Source organism: Tenrec ecaudatus, chromosome 12 (assembly GCF_050624435.1).
Source record: "Tenrec ecaudatus isolate mTenEca1 chromosome 12, mTenEca1.hap1, whole genome shotgun sequence".
Classification (NCBI taxonomy): Eukaryota; Metazoa; Chordata; class Mammalia; order Afrosoricida; family Tenrecidae; genus Tenrec; species Tenrec ecaudatus.
Genome location: NC_134541.1, coordinates 85,099,762 through 85,114,528, shown reverse-complemented (window position 1 = coordinate 85,114,528; position 14,767 = coordinate 85,099,762). Strand labels below are relative to the sequence as shown.

Sequence of the window (14,767 nt, the reverse complement as noted above, 5' to 3'; positions counted from 1 at the left end):
ATAAAATGATTAGCAGCTAACTTAGAAGATAGTTGGTTTCTCCTCAGAGACACTTTAAGAGCGAGGCCTGGTGACTTACTTTTGAAAAAGCAATCTCTGAAAACACTATGAGGCACGGTTCTTCTCCGGAAAACACGGGCCACCATAAATTAAAAACAACCAATTATCAAATGTTATCTAAATACTCTTGAAACTTAGAATATGAAGACAACTGCCTCTCACAAGCAAAAGATGTCCTCTGAGATTGTCACTAGAACAACCAGGGGCAGCGAGATGAAGGGCCAGCTCTCCACCATGACTTTCAATGTCTCTCCATATATCTGGGCAACAGCTGCCAAGAACAATGGTGGGGAAATTTCTATTTCAGAGAGGCAATCGGTGAAACCTCACTTAGCAACAAACTCTGCATGGAAAACTCCAAAATACTGTGTGAGTCCCTGAGCTCATTCTGATCAATCTGCTCCAAAAGGTATCCTGGACTATGAATGATAAGTCATCTGCTCAAAGCTCAGGGAGAGCCCAGCCCTCCACAACCTTCGTCCCAGAACCCTTACTCCCTGGAAGGTTTGGAGTCAATGCTGACTCCTAGAGATCCTATAGGAAAGGGGAGAATTTCTCTTGTGGAGTTTCAAGATTATGCACTGTACTAGATTGGGAAGTCCAGTTTTTCTCCCATCCTGCCACCTGTGTCAGAAATAGTTAGGAAACCTTCTAGTCATACTACTCACCTTTTCAATTCACAGTTGTAGAGGCTGGCAAGGCTCAGATATCAGTCTGGACCCTTCTCTTGACTCAAGTAGGTCGAATGCACAATGAAATAAGAAGGGAAGGTCAGATGGTAGGCTCCTTCCTCATGGCTGTGCAGATTGATGAATCCAAGCTATATATGAAATATGTCAAGATGCTCTCTCACATCTGGAGATCCACACGTCTAGGAAGTCCCCAGAACTGGACAAAAGCTGCAGATAGAATGTACTTGAATTTATACGGGGAAAACCACACCCAACAGGATAACACCTCCCACTACTTGGCTGCTGACAGCAAATCTCTTCATGGAAGTGATGGCATTATATCGAACACTGTCACCTAAGCTCATTCGTAATTCCTAAACTTCTGAGAATCCCGGCCCAGCCAAGTCAGCATAAAACCGCAGCCATTAAACATTATCCACTGTGCCACCAACCCAAGTGATTTCAATAACAGAAAAGTGTGAAAGGGAAGGAGGAACGAGCAAAACCCTTCCAGAAATAGCTTCATCTAACTGGATCTCTTATACGCCATATGGTTTTGACATTTTGAAAAGTCAACTCTGGCTCTGGCCCTTAGCACAAATTCACTACCATGATGCCTATTGCTACTCAGAGCAGCTTTATAGAAAATAGGGGAAGTTCCCCTTTGACTTAACAAGCAGACTCAGACTCACTGCTTTCCATTCAGTTCTCAGGCCACACAACCTCATAGGAGGAATGACGCCTGTGGGATTCTGAGACTGTAATTCTTTACAGGCTCAGATAGCATTGTCTTTCACCCTTGGGACAGCAGACTGTTGGGAACTGTAGACCTCGGGGTACACAGCCCACCTGTTAACCACTCTGCCATGAGGGCTACTGTTGGTCTTATGATATTGTAAATCATTCCAGGAGTATATGACCCCATATCTGCCCTGGGTATTGGCTGGTAAATTCAAAGCACTGACCTTGGGATTAATAACCCAATACCTAATCAACTCTGCCTTGACTGTGTATTAAAAGCCCAATACCTAATGAAAAGAGCTCCATCTCTCTATAGTACAGTAACCATTACTGCATCCCAAACCAGATGTGTTTAGATTATTGATCTCTGGAGAAGATTCCAGCACATTTCCTTAGTTATTAAGTGTGTTTATGAAGGAAGCATCATTAACTGTTTTTTTTTCATTCAAAATTAACTTTCTTATAGATTAGGTGGGTAGAATTTCATATCTTTTGTTACATATCCCATCAGTCATAGGATAAGGCTCTCTTATTCTGTTGTGTCTGGGCAAGGTCCTTGTCTGCTTGCAATGTCTGTGGGCTTAATCTGCCCTAGACAGCACCATAGATGTATGCTTCAGCATTACCTTGAATCTGGGAGGTTCACTGCATAGAGACTGCTAGTCCACAGAGCTCTGATCCAGGTCTCCTTTCTTGCTGTAATCAGATCAGAGATGAAATGTTCTGGAGCCACACCTCAGGAAAATCCCCTGACATCTAGGTCAGAAAAGATTATGAAGGGATAAAGGATTTGCTATCATAGCCTGAATCCCTTTACCACGGAAGATGATCATACATGATCCCATCCCAACTGATCCATTCTCTGAGGCCACATTATACCAGAAATGTAAAATAAACTAAAACCCAGTAATATGGTGTCCATTCTCCCTCACAGCCAACCTATGAACAGATTAGAACTGTTCCCTAGAACTAGTGCTGTCAATCATATGCTCCCAAACTTAGTGGCCCTTTTGCATGCCCCCTAGCAGGAAAATGGAAAAAATTACCCACATCCTTGCTGACTATTGAAACGTTTTTACTATAGCCCATAATCCAGAATAAAGTATTACAAAAAAAACTCACTGCCCCTTGTCAGAGCATACTAATGGTGACTATTTAGGACAGGGTAGAACTGCCCTTGAGTTTCTAATTCCTTATGGGAACCACATATTTCTCCCATAAAATACACGTGCACCATTCCATTTCCCCTCAAGGGGCAGTATCCGGTACTTCAGTAAACACTGCACTATGCCGTTATAGGAGCAGACTTCTTATCTTTCTCAATTAGAGACCTACTCACTCAATTTGAAGCTGTCAACTCTGGATTAATAGACAAACTCTGCCCACTACTCGACCAGACTTCAAAATTGACACAATTACAAAACTTTCACACCACTGAGAATTATGATCCCAGCAAGTTGATACAGTTAATGTATCTCTGTAAATCAGTAAGATATTAAAACACACTGAGGACCCGGAAAAGGTACTGAGATGTGAAAGAGATAGAGGGTGAAAATGCATCCGAATCTGTTTGCCCTGTTTATATTGAATAGAGCAATAAATCCATATCTTCAAAATCCAATATAGAACACACTCAATTCACGCAAGAACAGACTTGCATATCTAATGTTACTTATGCTCATTATTCAAGAAATAAATACAACATATATAATGCTTTCACATGCAAAAAATGTCTATTCTTCCAATTTTGGTGGGTAGAACGATAAAGTTTTACATGACTGGCTGTAAGGGATGGCATTATCTGTTTGCTGTCCCTGAGGCAAGGTCCTTGTCTCTATTTCACATTTAGAGTCTTAGTTTTCATCTTCCAGGTCCCTAAAGAAATGTGTCAAGTCCAAGATATTTCCAGAGAATCTGAGACATCTCAGAGAAACCATCTGGCCCAAGTAATGAGAATGCCGTTTGAGGTTGAGCAGATTTCAGCTGAAATCCACCATCACTTCTAGGACATACCCAATTTTTCAGATATACACATCAGTGGGAGGTTAGGAAACAATAAATTTCAGCTACCTACAACACAGGAGCAGTGTGGTTTAGAACAAACTCTGGATGGCCTTGGGAAGAATGGGCATTAGAGAACACTCCATTGCACCCAAGAGGAACCTGTCCGTGGATCAAGAGGCTGCTGTGCAAACAGAACAAGGGAATACGGAATGGTTTAAAATCAGGAAAGTATGTTACAAGAATTTTTAAAAATAACTTTATTGGCAGTTCTTACAGCTTAAAGATAATCCATACATACATCCATCGTGTCAAGCCCATTTGTGCATATGTTGCCATCTTCATTTTCAAAATATTTTCTTTCTACTGGAACCCTTGGTATCAGCTTCTCATTTCTCCTTTCCCCACCCTCCTTCCCTCATGAAACCTTGATTATTTATAAATTATTACTTTTTGCATGACTTGCACCAACCGCTGTCTCCCTTCACCCACTTTTCTGTTGGTCCTCCTCCTGGGAGAGGTTTACATGTAGATCACTGTGATCGCTTTCCCCTTTCTACTCCCATCTTCCCCTTCCCCTCCTGGTATAGCTACCATCATTATGGGTCCTAAGGGGTTATCTGCCCTGGATCCCTGTGTTTCCAGCTCTTATCTGTATCGTGTACATGCTCTTGTTTAGCTGCATTTGTAAGCTAGAATTGGGGTCATGATAATGGGGAGGAGGAGAAGAAGCACTGAATAACTAGAGGAAAGTAGTATGTTTCATTGGTGCTATATTTCACCCTGACTGGCTCATCTCTTACTTGTGACCCTTCTGTGAGGGGGTGTCAAATTGTCTACAGATGGCCTTGGGTTTCACAGTGATATGGTTTTTTGTTCTGGGTCTTTGATGCCTGATAGTTGATCCCATTGACACAACATGATCACACAGGCTGGTGTGCTTCTTCCATGTGGTCTTTATTCCTTCTCAGCTAAATTGACGCTTTTTAAATTTTCAAGCCTTCCTGACCCTAGATGCTATATCTTTTGATATCTGGGCAGCATCAGCTTTCTTCATCACATTTTTTAATGTGCCCATTTTGCCTTCAGTGATTGAGTCAGGAAGGTGAGCACCAAAGAATGGCAAGTTATTAGAACAAACTATTTTTGCATTGAGGGAGTACTTGAATAGATCTATTTACTGATCATTATATATAAATACATACCTCTATTTAGACCTCTCTACGTGTCCTTTACCTCCTAGTTCTTTTCCCTATTTCCTTTTACTTTCCTCTTGTCCCACTATCATTTTCAACCTTCATTTGGTTTTCAGTAATTCCTCGTGGATACATTGCACTTGATCAAACGCCATCAGGCCTCCTGCGCCTTCCTCACCATCAAGTTTACATCACTTGCTGCTCTCCTATCCTGCTTTTGTTGGCTCCCCCCTTTCTTTCCCCTGCCTCCCCATCTCCTATGTCCCTTCCGGAACCATCAGTCCTGTTATTTTCTCCTCAGGATTGTTTACCCCGCCTACCTTATCTATATAGACATGCAAGAACAATATTAAGCACAAAAAGAAAACAACAAAACAAACCAACAGCAAAAAAGAAAAGTCTATAAATAGTTCCCGGTTTGTTTGTTGACTATTATGAGTGTTTGCCAGTCGAGTCTCATGGGATGTTACACCCTGGCTCCAAAGTCCATTTTTGGGATTCCTCAGGGACTTCATTGCTTTACTCCCCTTGTTGCTCTGTCAAACACCCTTAGTGTTTCTGCCCGGTGTGGTGGGGTCAGATTGGAGACAATTCTCACACCGTGTCTTCGGTGTTATGCCCTGTAGCGCTATGGGTCACTGATGGAAATCGTGTCTCGTGCTGAGGCCAGCCCTATGGTCTTCTCTGTGCATTGGCTGCTCCCAGCAGGAATATCATCCTTGGGCTTGGTGGACCAGGGGTGTGTTCTACTCTCTCTTTCACTCATAGTTTGCTCCCATGTGCTCTGTTCAGAAGTGCCCCTCTCCCAGAGCTGTAGCTTCAGTGTTGTCCTTTGTAGTCCATTTTCCTTCAGTGCTCTCCATCAGTCACCCTGGGAACCATCAGACTGATGATTCTTCAGGCAGGGAGGCTGGACATGTAGCTGGGATTGGGGCTTCCCCTGAAGACCTCTCTATTGGACTGCTGCATCATGCCAGTATGTTGAATTCATGTCTTGGCACACCAGGTTGAGGTCTGGTCCCTCTCTCTCACTCTTGTGGAGATTTAAACAATACCCTCCCCTTGGATGTATTCGTGCCCTGTTCCCCTACTACCCATGCCTCCCCCCACTTTTCTTGCTTTTCCCCCCCTTTTTCATTGACTGTCATATGTATCCCTGGATTGGGTCTGGCCCCTGCCATACTAACCTGGACTTCACCCCAGGAATGTATTCATATAGTAACTTTCCCCCTATATCTCTTTTGCCTTTTAAGCTTACTTAAGTGGACTTATGGTTTACTTCTCCTTTTACCCTTTGCTTATTTCACTTCACATAATTTCCTCCAATTTTTCCCATGCGGCAATGTGCTTCATGCATTCATCACTGCTTTTCAGGCATGTGTAGTACTCCAGTGTATGCATGTACCACAGTTTTTGAATCCATTCATCTGTTGATGGAAATTTGGGTTGTTTCCAACTTCGTGCGATTGTGAACTACGCCATGATGAGCATTGGGGCACAGATATCTGACTGTGGTTCATTTATTGCCTCTTCTGAGGATATGCCAAATAGGGGAATTGCTAGGTCCTATGGTAGCTTGATTTCCATCTCTTTTACACTTCACCAAATCTAATTCCATAATGGCTGTACATACATACAAGTCCACCAGCAGTGGACCAATGTTCACATCTCACCACAGCCACTCCAACACTTTTTACTCTCTGATTTTGTGAATTGATAGAATTCTGGCTATCTTTGAGGGTGTTAGGTGGTATCTCACAGTTGTTCTAATTGGTATTTCTCTGATGGCTAATGATCAGGAACATTTTCTCATATTTACTGGGTATTCAGATTTCTGCCCTTGTGAAATTTCTGTTCAGGTCCTTTGCCCATCTCCTCAGTGGGTAATTAGGTGGGTTTTTTTTTAAGCAAGCAGAGTATTATAAATTTTAATAAGGCGTTTGTCTGATGTGTCATTACTAAAGATATTTTCCCAGTCTGTCAGCACTCTCATTACTCTCTTGCTGAATTCATTCGATGTACACAGGCATTTTATCTTCGGTATACCCCTCTTGCCAATTAGTGACTCAACTGTATTTGTGTCCTTACCTATATCCGATAGCCTAGATATTCCCTGCACCAAAGTTCTCAGGTTGGTCGCAATTCCCTCATTGATTGTCCTAATAGTTTGGGGTTTTACCACAAGGTCTGTGATCCACCTTGAGTTTAATCTTGTGCGCGGAGTGAGATAAGGGTCTTGCTTCATCTTTCTGCAGGTAGATATCCATTCTTTCCAGCACCACTTGTTGAAGAGGGCATCTGCTTCCCATTTGATATCTTTTGGTCCTTGTCAAAGATCAGTTGTCTGTATGCTGATGATTTTATTTCTCGGGTTTTAGTTCTTTTCCAATGTGTGTTAGGGTCTCGTCCAGCGAGACCCTCACGCGGTGACCTGGAGAGGCAACGAACCTGGATGGCAAAAAGACACAGAGACGTGGGGCAAGACAAGTGCTGATCAAGCCCGTTTATTTTGCCAAAACTCTGGGTATATATTCACAACAGAGAAGGAAGTGGGAGGCACATATTCCAATGAAGGACACTGTGTAACAACCGCACACTGTACAACAACTAATCAGCCACATGTTCCCAATAAGGTACAAAGGGTGCGCAACAGTACTCAAAGACGTCCGTGGCGACGTCCGCATGCAAATCAAGGCTTACCGGGTGAACTTATCACGATGTTCCTAATATGGTATATCTGCAGTTCAATGGGTGCTCAGTACTTTGACTAATGGCAACAAGGTCAGTTATCGCAATTTCTCATGCTACTGAGCACGTAGTTTGGAATGTGGGGGCGAAGTTGGGCAGGAAACAAAGCCTTGCTGTTAGAAAGCGGCCAAGTTTCTCCTACGTGTCTGAGGCCAGACTCTTAATGGCTATCGGCTCCCAACAAATGTGATAGGATTTTATCCTCTCCCCATACTTATTAAATGTATATTCTGACAAAGTAAGCTGAGATGCTGGAATTTTTTGAAGGAAAACGTGGCATCAGGTTTGGGAAAAAATCATATTAACAACCTTCCATATGCAAGTGACAAAACCTTGCTTGATTGAAGATTGGCTTGAAACATTTGCTGATAAAGGTCAAATACTGCAGCCTTCAGCATGGACTACAACTCATTATAAAGAAGCCCAAACTCCTCATAAGTGGACTAATAAGTAATATAATGAGAAATCAATAATATATTGGTATTGTCAATAATTTCATCTGGCTGGCATGCACAATAAGTGCTCATGGAAGTGAGACATACTAGTGTTAGCCACTGATATGCCATCTTTTGACTGCTGGATGACCTGCTCCGTTCCCCTCTCATCTGGGAAAGTCCCACTAGAGAATAATTTTGGAATGCACTCATGTTCTCCGGATCAGAACATTGTAATTAATAATATTTTTGCTTTTAATGTTGTAACCAGTAGATTCCTATTTTTATGTTATTAAACAGAATGTTATAATCAGTGCTATACTGTGTAATGCTCACTAGCTTTAAAGAATAATAACATTAATATTGCTTTCTGCTTCTGTCCATGCTTGCATAAGTCCTAGACAAATGATAAATGAGTTTTTGCCTTTATAGATGGACTGAAATGTCTACTCGGGACTCCAATCAAATAATCGCTTTTAAATTCTAGCAGTCCGGTTATAACCGAATAAAGACTCTTTTAAATTATCGTAACATTATAGTGGCTGTCATTCATTTCAAACCACAACAGAAGCAAAAGTCAAGAAATCAAGTGAACCATTGGATTGGATGAATCTGCTGCATAAGACTTCTTGAAAGTGTTGAATAAAAGGATGTTACCTTGAGGATCATAAGGTACACCTGCCAGAGATTTGTTATTTTCTGTTTCTTGTTTACCCCCTCAAACTCTTTTATTAGGACATAATCCAGACACATCATTCAATAGTTGTCATATCATGTGACTATCACAATCAGCTTCAAGCATTTTCTTCCTTCTTTTATTTGATATCAACTCCCCACTAGCTCCCACATTCCATGTTGTGCCATCCAGGACCCCTAATGTAGTTATAGTTTCTACAGAGTCACCCACCCTGGGTTCTATATAGCAAAACTACATAGAAAAATATATAAAAGAGTCAAGATGGCTGCTAACTATAACAACAACAAGGACAAACTGCAATTCAAAAAGCAAAAACAGAAAGTATAGAAAAACAAGATTAAGATCAAAGAGTACTGAAAGGGAGAGCAAATAATGTTTTTAATTATTCAAGTCAGAGTTTTTATTTCAATCTACTATTATCATCTCTGATTGATAGCCAGGTTATTCCTATACCTTAATTATGGTCAGACAGAAATCACAGAGACTTATTGCATGTATAAATCCTGCAAATGTGTTTTGGTCTTTGACTGTCATCCATGGCCTTCTTAAAATCAGTGTTTAAAAACTTGTTAGGGCGTGGTCAAGGGTAATGCAACCAAGAGGAATTACTGAAACCCAAATGAAGACTGAGCATGATAGTCGGACAAGAGGAAAGTCAAAGGAAATAGAGGAAAGAGCTAGGAGGCAAAGGGCATTTATAGAGGTCTAAATAAAGGCATGTAAATATTTATATATACATTTATATATGATAATGGGGAAATACATCTCTGTGCATATATGTATAGGTTTAGTATTAAGGTAGCAGATGGACATTGGGTCTCCACTCAAATACTCCCTCTATGCAAGAATATTTTGTTCTATTAAACTAACATTCAATGATCCTCACCCTTTCGACACAATCACTGAACACAAAGCGGGTGAATAAGTGAATGTGATGAAGAAAGCTGATGGTGCACAGCTATCAAAAGATACAGCGGCTGGGGTCTTAAAGGCTTGAAGGTAAATAAGCAGCCATCTAGCTCAGAAGCAACAAAGCCCACATAGAAGAAGCACACCAGTCTGCGTGATCATGAGGTGCCGAATGGATCAGTTATCAGGCATCAAAGAATAAAAAATCATATCATTCTGTGCTCACCTCCATGATATGATCACTGAAGACAAATGGGTGCATAAGCATATGTGGTAAAGAAAACTGATGGTGCCTGGCGATCAAAAGATATAGTGTCTGGGGTCATAAAGCTTGAAGGTAAACAAGCAGCCATCTAGCTCAGAAGCAACAAAGCCCACATAGAAGAAGCACACCAACCTGTGCGATCATGAGGTGTTGAAGGGGTCAGTTATCAGGCATCATCAGAACAAAAAAATCATATCACTGTGAATGCCGGGGGGAGGGGAGGAGTGCAGACTGGAGACCCAAAGCCCATTTGTAGGCCACTGGACAACCCCTTACATTGTCTCAGGGAGGAGATGAACCAGACAGGATGTCGTGCAGCAACAATGGAGCATAGTTCCTAAATGATCCCCAGACCCCCAAACACTCTATCATGATCCCAATTCTACCTTACATATCTGGCTAGAACAGAGGGTGTACACTGTTACAAATAGGAACTGGAAACACAGGGAATCCAGGGTAGATTATTCCCTTCAGGACCAGTGGTGTGAGTGGTGATACTGAGAGGGTGGAGGCAGGGTGGGTTGGGAAGGGGGAACCAATTATAAGGATCTACATATAACCTCCTCCTATGGGGACGGACAACAGAAACATGCGTGAAGAGAGACGTTGGACCGTGCAAAATATGACAAAATAGTGATTTCTAAATTATCAAGGGGTCATGAGGGAGTGGTGAGGGAGGGGATAAATGAGGGACTGATGCCAGGGGCTTAGGTGAAGAGTTAATATTTTGAGAATACTGAGGGCAATGAATGTAAAAATGTGCTTTACACAATTGATGCACGTGTGGGTTTTGATAAGAGTTGTATGAGCCCCTAATAAAATGATTTTAAAAAGAGGCACAGACAATGGTTATTAGGAAAAAAATTGAGCTCTGATACCATTCTCTGCTGCAGAATTGGATGTTACTATTGACAATCCTTGGATCACATATGTTGATGTTATTCTTCCATGTGGGCTTAGTTGATTGTACACTTATATCACTGCTTCTTTGAAAACAAGACTTAAGATTCGAGACACTATTGTTTCTGATAGATACCATCTAATTTCTTCACCACACTTTGCTGTAGCAACTACATCTTCTGTATTTCCTTCAAAAGGGAATTTTGTAAGAATTAACTGTTCTTAGAATGTAGCTTGGGTTAATTATGAGCTCCACATCCATCCCTTACTCTGTTTATTCTATTCACCTCTGGTTCACCTTAGAGACATCTTGTTATTTTATGGCAGATAACTTTATCAATCATCTCTTTGAAGCATAAGGTAATTTTGTTTATAGTGTCATTGATTCAGCCCAGGATAATATATTTAAAACACAATTAAGAAAAGGTAATTGAATAAATGTACAGCCTTAGTATTTTCAATTGCCTGTGAAAAGTGAATGTGAAAGTTGAACATTCTTCAATGCATACAAAGGAAGACTGAAGAAGAATCAACGTATTAGAATATAGTAAAGGCAAAAGAACATTAAAAGTACCATGGACTGCCAAAAGTTAAAACAAATGTGCCATTAAAGAAACATGGCTACAGTGCTCCTTAAAGGCAAAGATGGCGATATTTTGCTTATGTACTTTGCACATGTTATCAGGAGAGACCAGTCCCTAAAGAAAGACATCACATTGGGGAAATTGGGGCAAGTGAATGATAAAGAAATCTCCTCAATGAGATGGACTGATGCAGGAGCTGCAAAAAATGGGCTCAAACATGAGAACATTGTCAGAATGGCAAAGGACTGAGTCATGTCCCTTTTTGTTAGACACAGGTTTGCTATGAGCTAGAACTGACTCAGTGACACCTATGAAGAATCAACTACATTTGTGACAAATTATTGGTTTACCACATAAGCTCTTCCCTGTTGGACCATTATATAAGTGTCAGAGTATATTCATAATCTATAGCAGAAATTAAACACTCGTCTTTGTGTTCTTTAATGACTTACATCTACCACACGGGACTAAGAAGACCTCTCTAGGACTTCCAATGCTCTAACTTTTAAAGGGAGGAGAGTTTTATCTTTCTCTGCTAGAGAGACCACATATTCAAACCTATCAGTTGATTGGTGGGGCTTGATGAGGTCATCCACTCCTGGAAAGATGGCCAGTCCAAAGAGGGACTTAGAAGTCCTAAGTGGGACTTCTACTCTTTTTCATAAGTTTGAAGAGGCACAGAGGGTATAAGCTTGAACTATGGAAAATGAGCTACACAGATAAATATCCACAATGACTGAACCAGATTTCATATATGAGCATCTGGGTGATAAAGTCAATTCTTAACCAATTGCTTAATTCACTCTCACCCTCCAACACATTCCTCACAATTTTTTATATTCTTTGAATCACAGTAAGGTGTGATGACTGAAACTTTGTGTATCATGGCTGAGTCAGGATTCTAAGGCATTGGTTCATGATGATGGAATCCGCCTGGTTGATAAGAGTTCATAGAATGCCATCTCTTTCATGATGAGACCTACTGTGAGCAGCCAACGAGGAGGAAGATAGCTTCCTTGTGGGTGTGGTCTTATCATTTAAAAGGATTCTCTGAATGGTCTTTAGCTTTGTTCTGGACCTGGACACTTCATCTGACCTGAAGGTTTGGGGACTTGAGACAAAATCCTGTAATTGTGTTTTTGGAAGTTGTCGGTCTCAATTTGCTTGAGAAAGAAGTCTGCCATCTTACCTCCCATCTTGCATTCATCAGCCACTGGATATACTTGATCTAGGATAAGAGTCAGGACAGGAATCTGAGCCTTGTCAGCCTCTGCAACTGTGAGCAGAAATATGCAGTAACATGAAAACTGTCTACATTAGTGGGTCTCACCCTGTGGATTGCCACCCCTTTGGGGGTAAAACGACATATTCACAGGGGTCGCCTGATTCATAACAGTAGTAAAATTATAGTTATAAAGTAGCAATGGAAATAATTGTATGGTTGGGGGAACTGTATTAAATGGTCATGGTATTAAGAAGATTGAGAACCACTGCTCTAAATGGTCCTGAGAAGCTAAGTTTGGAGGGGCCAAGAAGTTGAAGGCCTGGGTCCTTAAACTTGGCTCTCCTTGAGGCCATTGTGAATTGAGGTCACTCTATTTTGCATTATGAACATATGGATATAGTTGCTCTACTCAATATAAACAGAGTAACCAGATTAGGGTGTCCTGTTTACCCTCAATCTCTTTAACACCTCAATACCTATTCAAGGACTTGGTGTGTCTTACATCTTCTCTTTGTGTAATTCTTCATTATGTGTATCAACTTGCTGGGGTCGAGGTTATCTGTAGTGTGGCAGGCATGTAAGGATGTCAGTGTTGGAGCTGTGCTCCAGTGTGGACTTATTCCTCCATTTATCATGAGTTGGAGGCTTCAAAACCACCAGCTTCTGCGATTCAGAGAGATAACAGTCGGCTCCCCTAGAGACATACAGCAGTGTTTCCCAAGGTACATGATACTGCCCACTGAAGCAAAATGGAAATGTCCATTCAGTGTAAAAGTGATACCAATGTTTTTTAGAGGGGAGAAAGATGGGGCTTACTACTCCCATTAAGTATTGCAGTCTTGGATGATTACATAAGACTGGCTAGGTCTGTTGTGGGATACACTGTTTCTCTCTGGCTCCATACTCTTGAAGAGTTCCCGGAACCCACAATGGTTGGCCAGCTGAAGATGGAGCCCAGAATGGGCAAGGGGAAGGCCATCTTCTGAAACTACACTTGTGGCCAGCTCCTGGACCTCGTCTTTGCCAGCTATAGACTCATGCACACACAGCAGGTGGTGGACTTCATCAGAGGGAAGCACGCCCACTCCGGAACCTGCTCCTCCAAGATGACAGTCCTGGAGGCCATAGACCTGCTGGACCAGCTGGTGGATGAGTCGGATCCGGATGTGGACGTCCCTACCTCCTTCCATGCCTTCCAGACTGTGGAGGGCATCCGGAGGGCACATCCCCACAAGGACTGGTTGTACCTGGTGGGGATGCTGCATAATCTGGGGAAGTTGCTGCCCCTGGCCAAGGAGCCCCAGTGGGCCGTAGTTAGAAACACCTATCCTGTGGGCTGCTGGCCCCAGGCCTCTGTGGTCTTCTGCGACTCAACTTTCCAGGACAATCCAGGCCTCAGGGATCCTCTATACAGCTCTGAGCTTGGGATGTACCAGCCTCACTGCAGCCTGGGGAATGTCCTCATGTACTGGGGCCATGATGAGTATATGTACCAAGTGATGAAGTTCAACAAATTTCCTCTAGTTCCACTCCTTCTATGCGTGGCACACCGGTGGTGACTACCGGCAGTTGTGTAGCCCTGAACATGCCGCCCCGGGTTCAGGAGTTCAACAAGTTTGAACTCTACATCAAATGCCCAGACCTGCCTGATGTGGACATACTGCACCCCTATTACCAGGGGCTCATTGGCAAGTACTTCCCCAGAGTCCTCAGTTGGTGACCATCCTGCATGCCCAAGACAACCTTGTGATCATGGAGACAGGCCTGGCCCACCCCATTTCCTTGATAGACCCCACCCACCTGACTGTGCTCAGGTTTGCATCAATAAAGACCTTAAAGTGTCAAAAAAAAGTACAATCTTGGAAACCCATAAGGGCAGTATACTCTGTCCTACATGGTTGCCATTCATCAGCATTGACAGTGACAATAAGCTATTTTTATACATCATTGGGGACTCTAGGCTTTATTACAAAAGTTTTCAATTACCAGCAAGGGTGTAAGTTTTCTGTTTTTCTAAGAAGGGGCCTCAAACTAGGGACAAGAAGTGAAGAAACCAATGATATATAACCTTGAGTGACTTCGAGAGCAGTTAAAATTTATTCTACAGGATGGCAATGAGGGGAATAGGACTAAATGAAATGGGGCTTGATTTACTTCATTTTACATGACACAATGTGGCATCCTTGAATGGATCTAGTATGATGGGTCTCTTTTCAACAGTCAAGAGTGCCTGTATTTCTGGAGATCTTCATGAATCTTGGCATCCAAGTTTCACTGGGTCTAGAAGATTCCAAGGGCAGAGGTCTTGGTTTCCAAGAACATGCTTTGCTCCTGCC

The 14,767-nt window shown here is 42.1% G+C and overlaps 1 pseudogene; it reads left to right on the top strand.

The window, feature by feature from the left end:
- The first annotated feature begins 294 nt into the window (after positions 1-294).
- Positions 295-14,151, top strand: LOC142422744 (inositol oxygenase pseudogene; annotated as a pseudogene).
- The last annotated feature ends 616 nt before the right edge of the window (positions 14,152-14,767 follow it).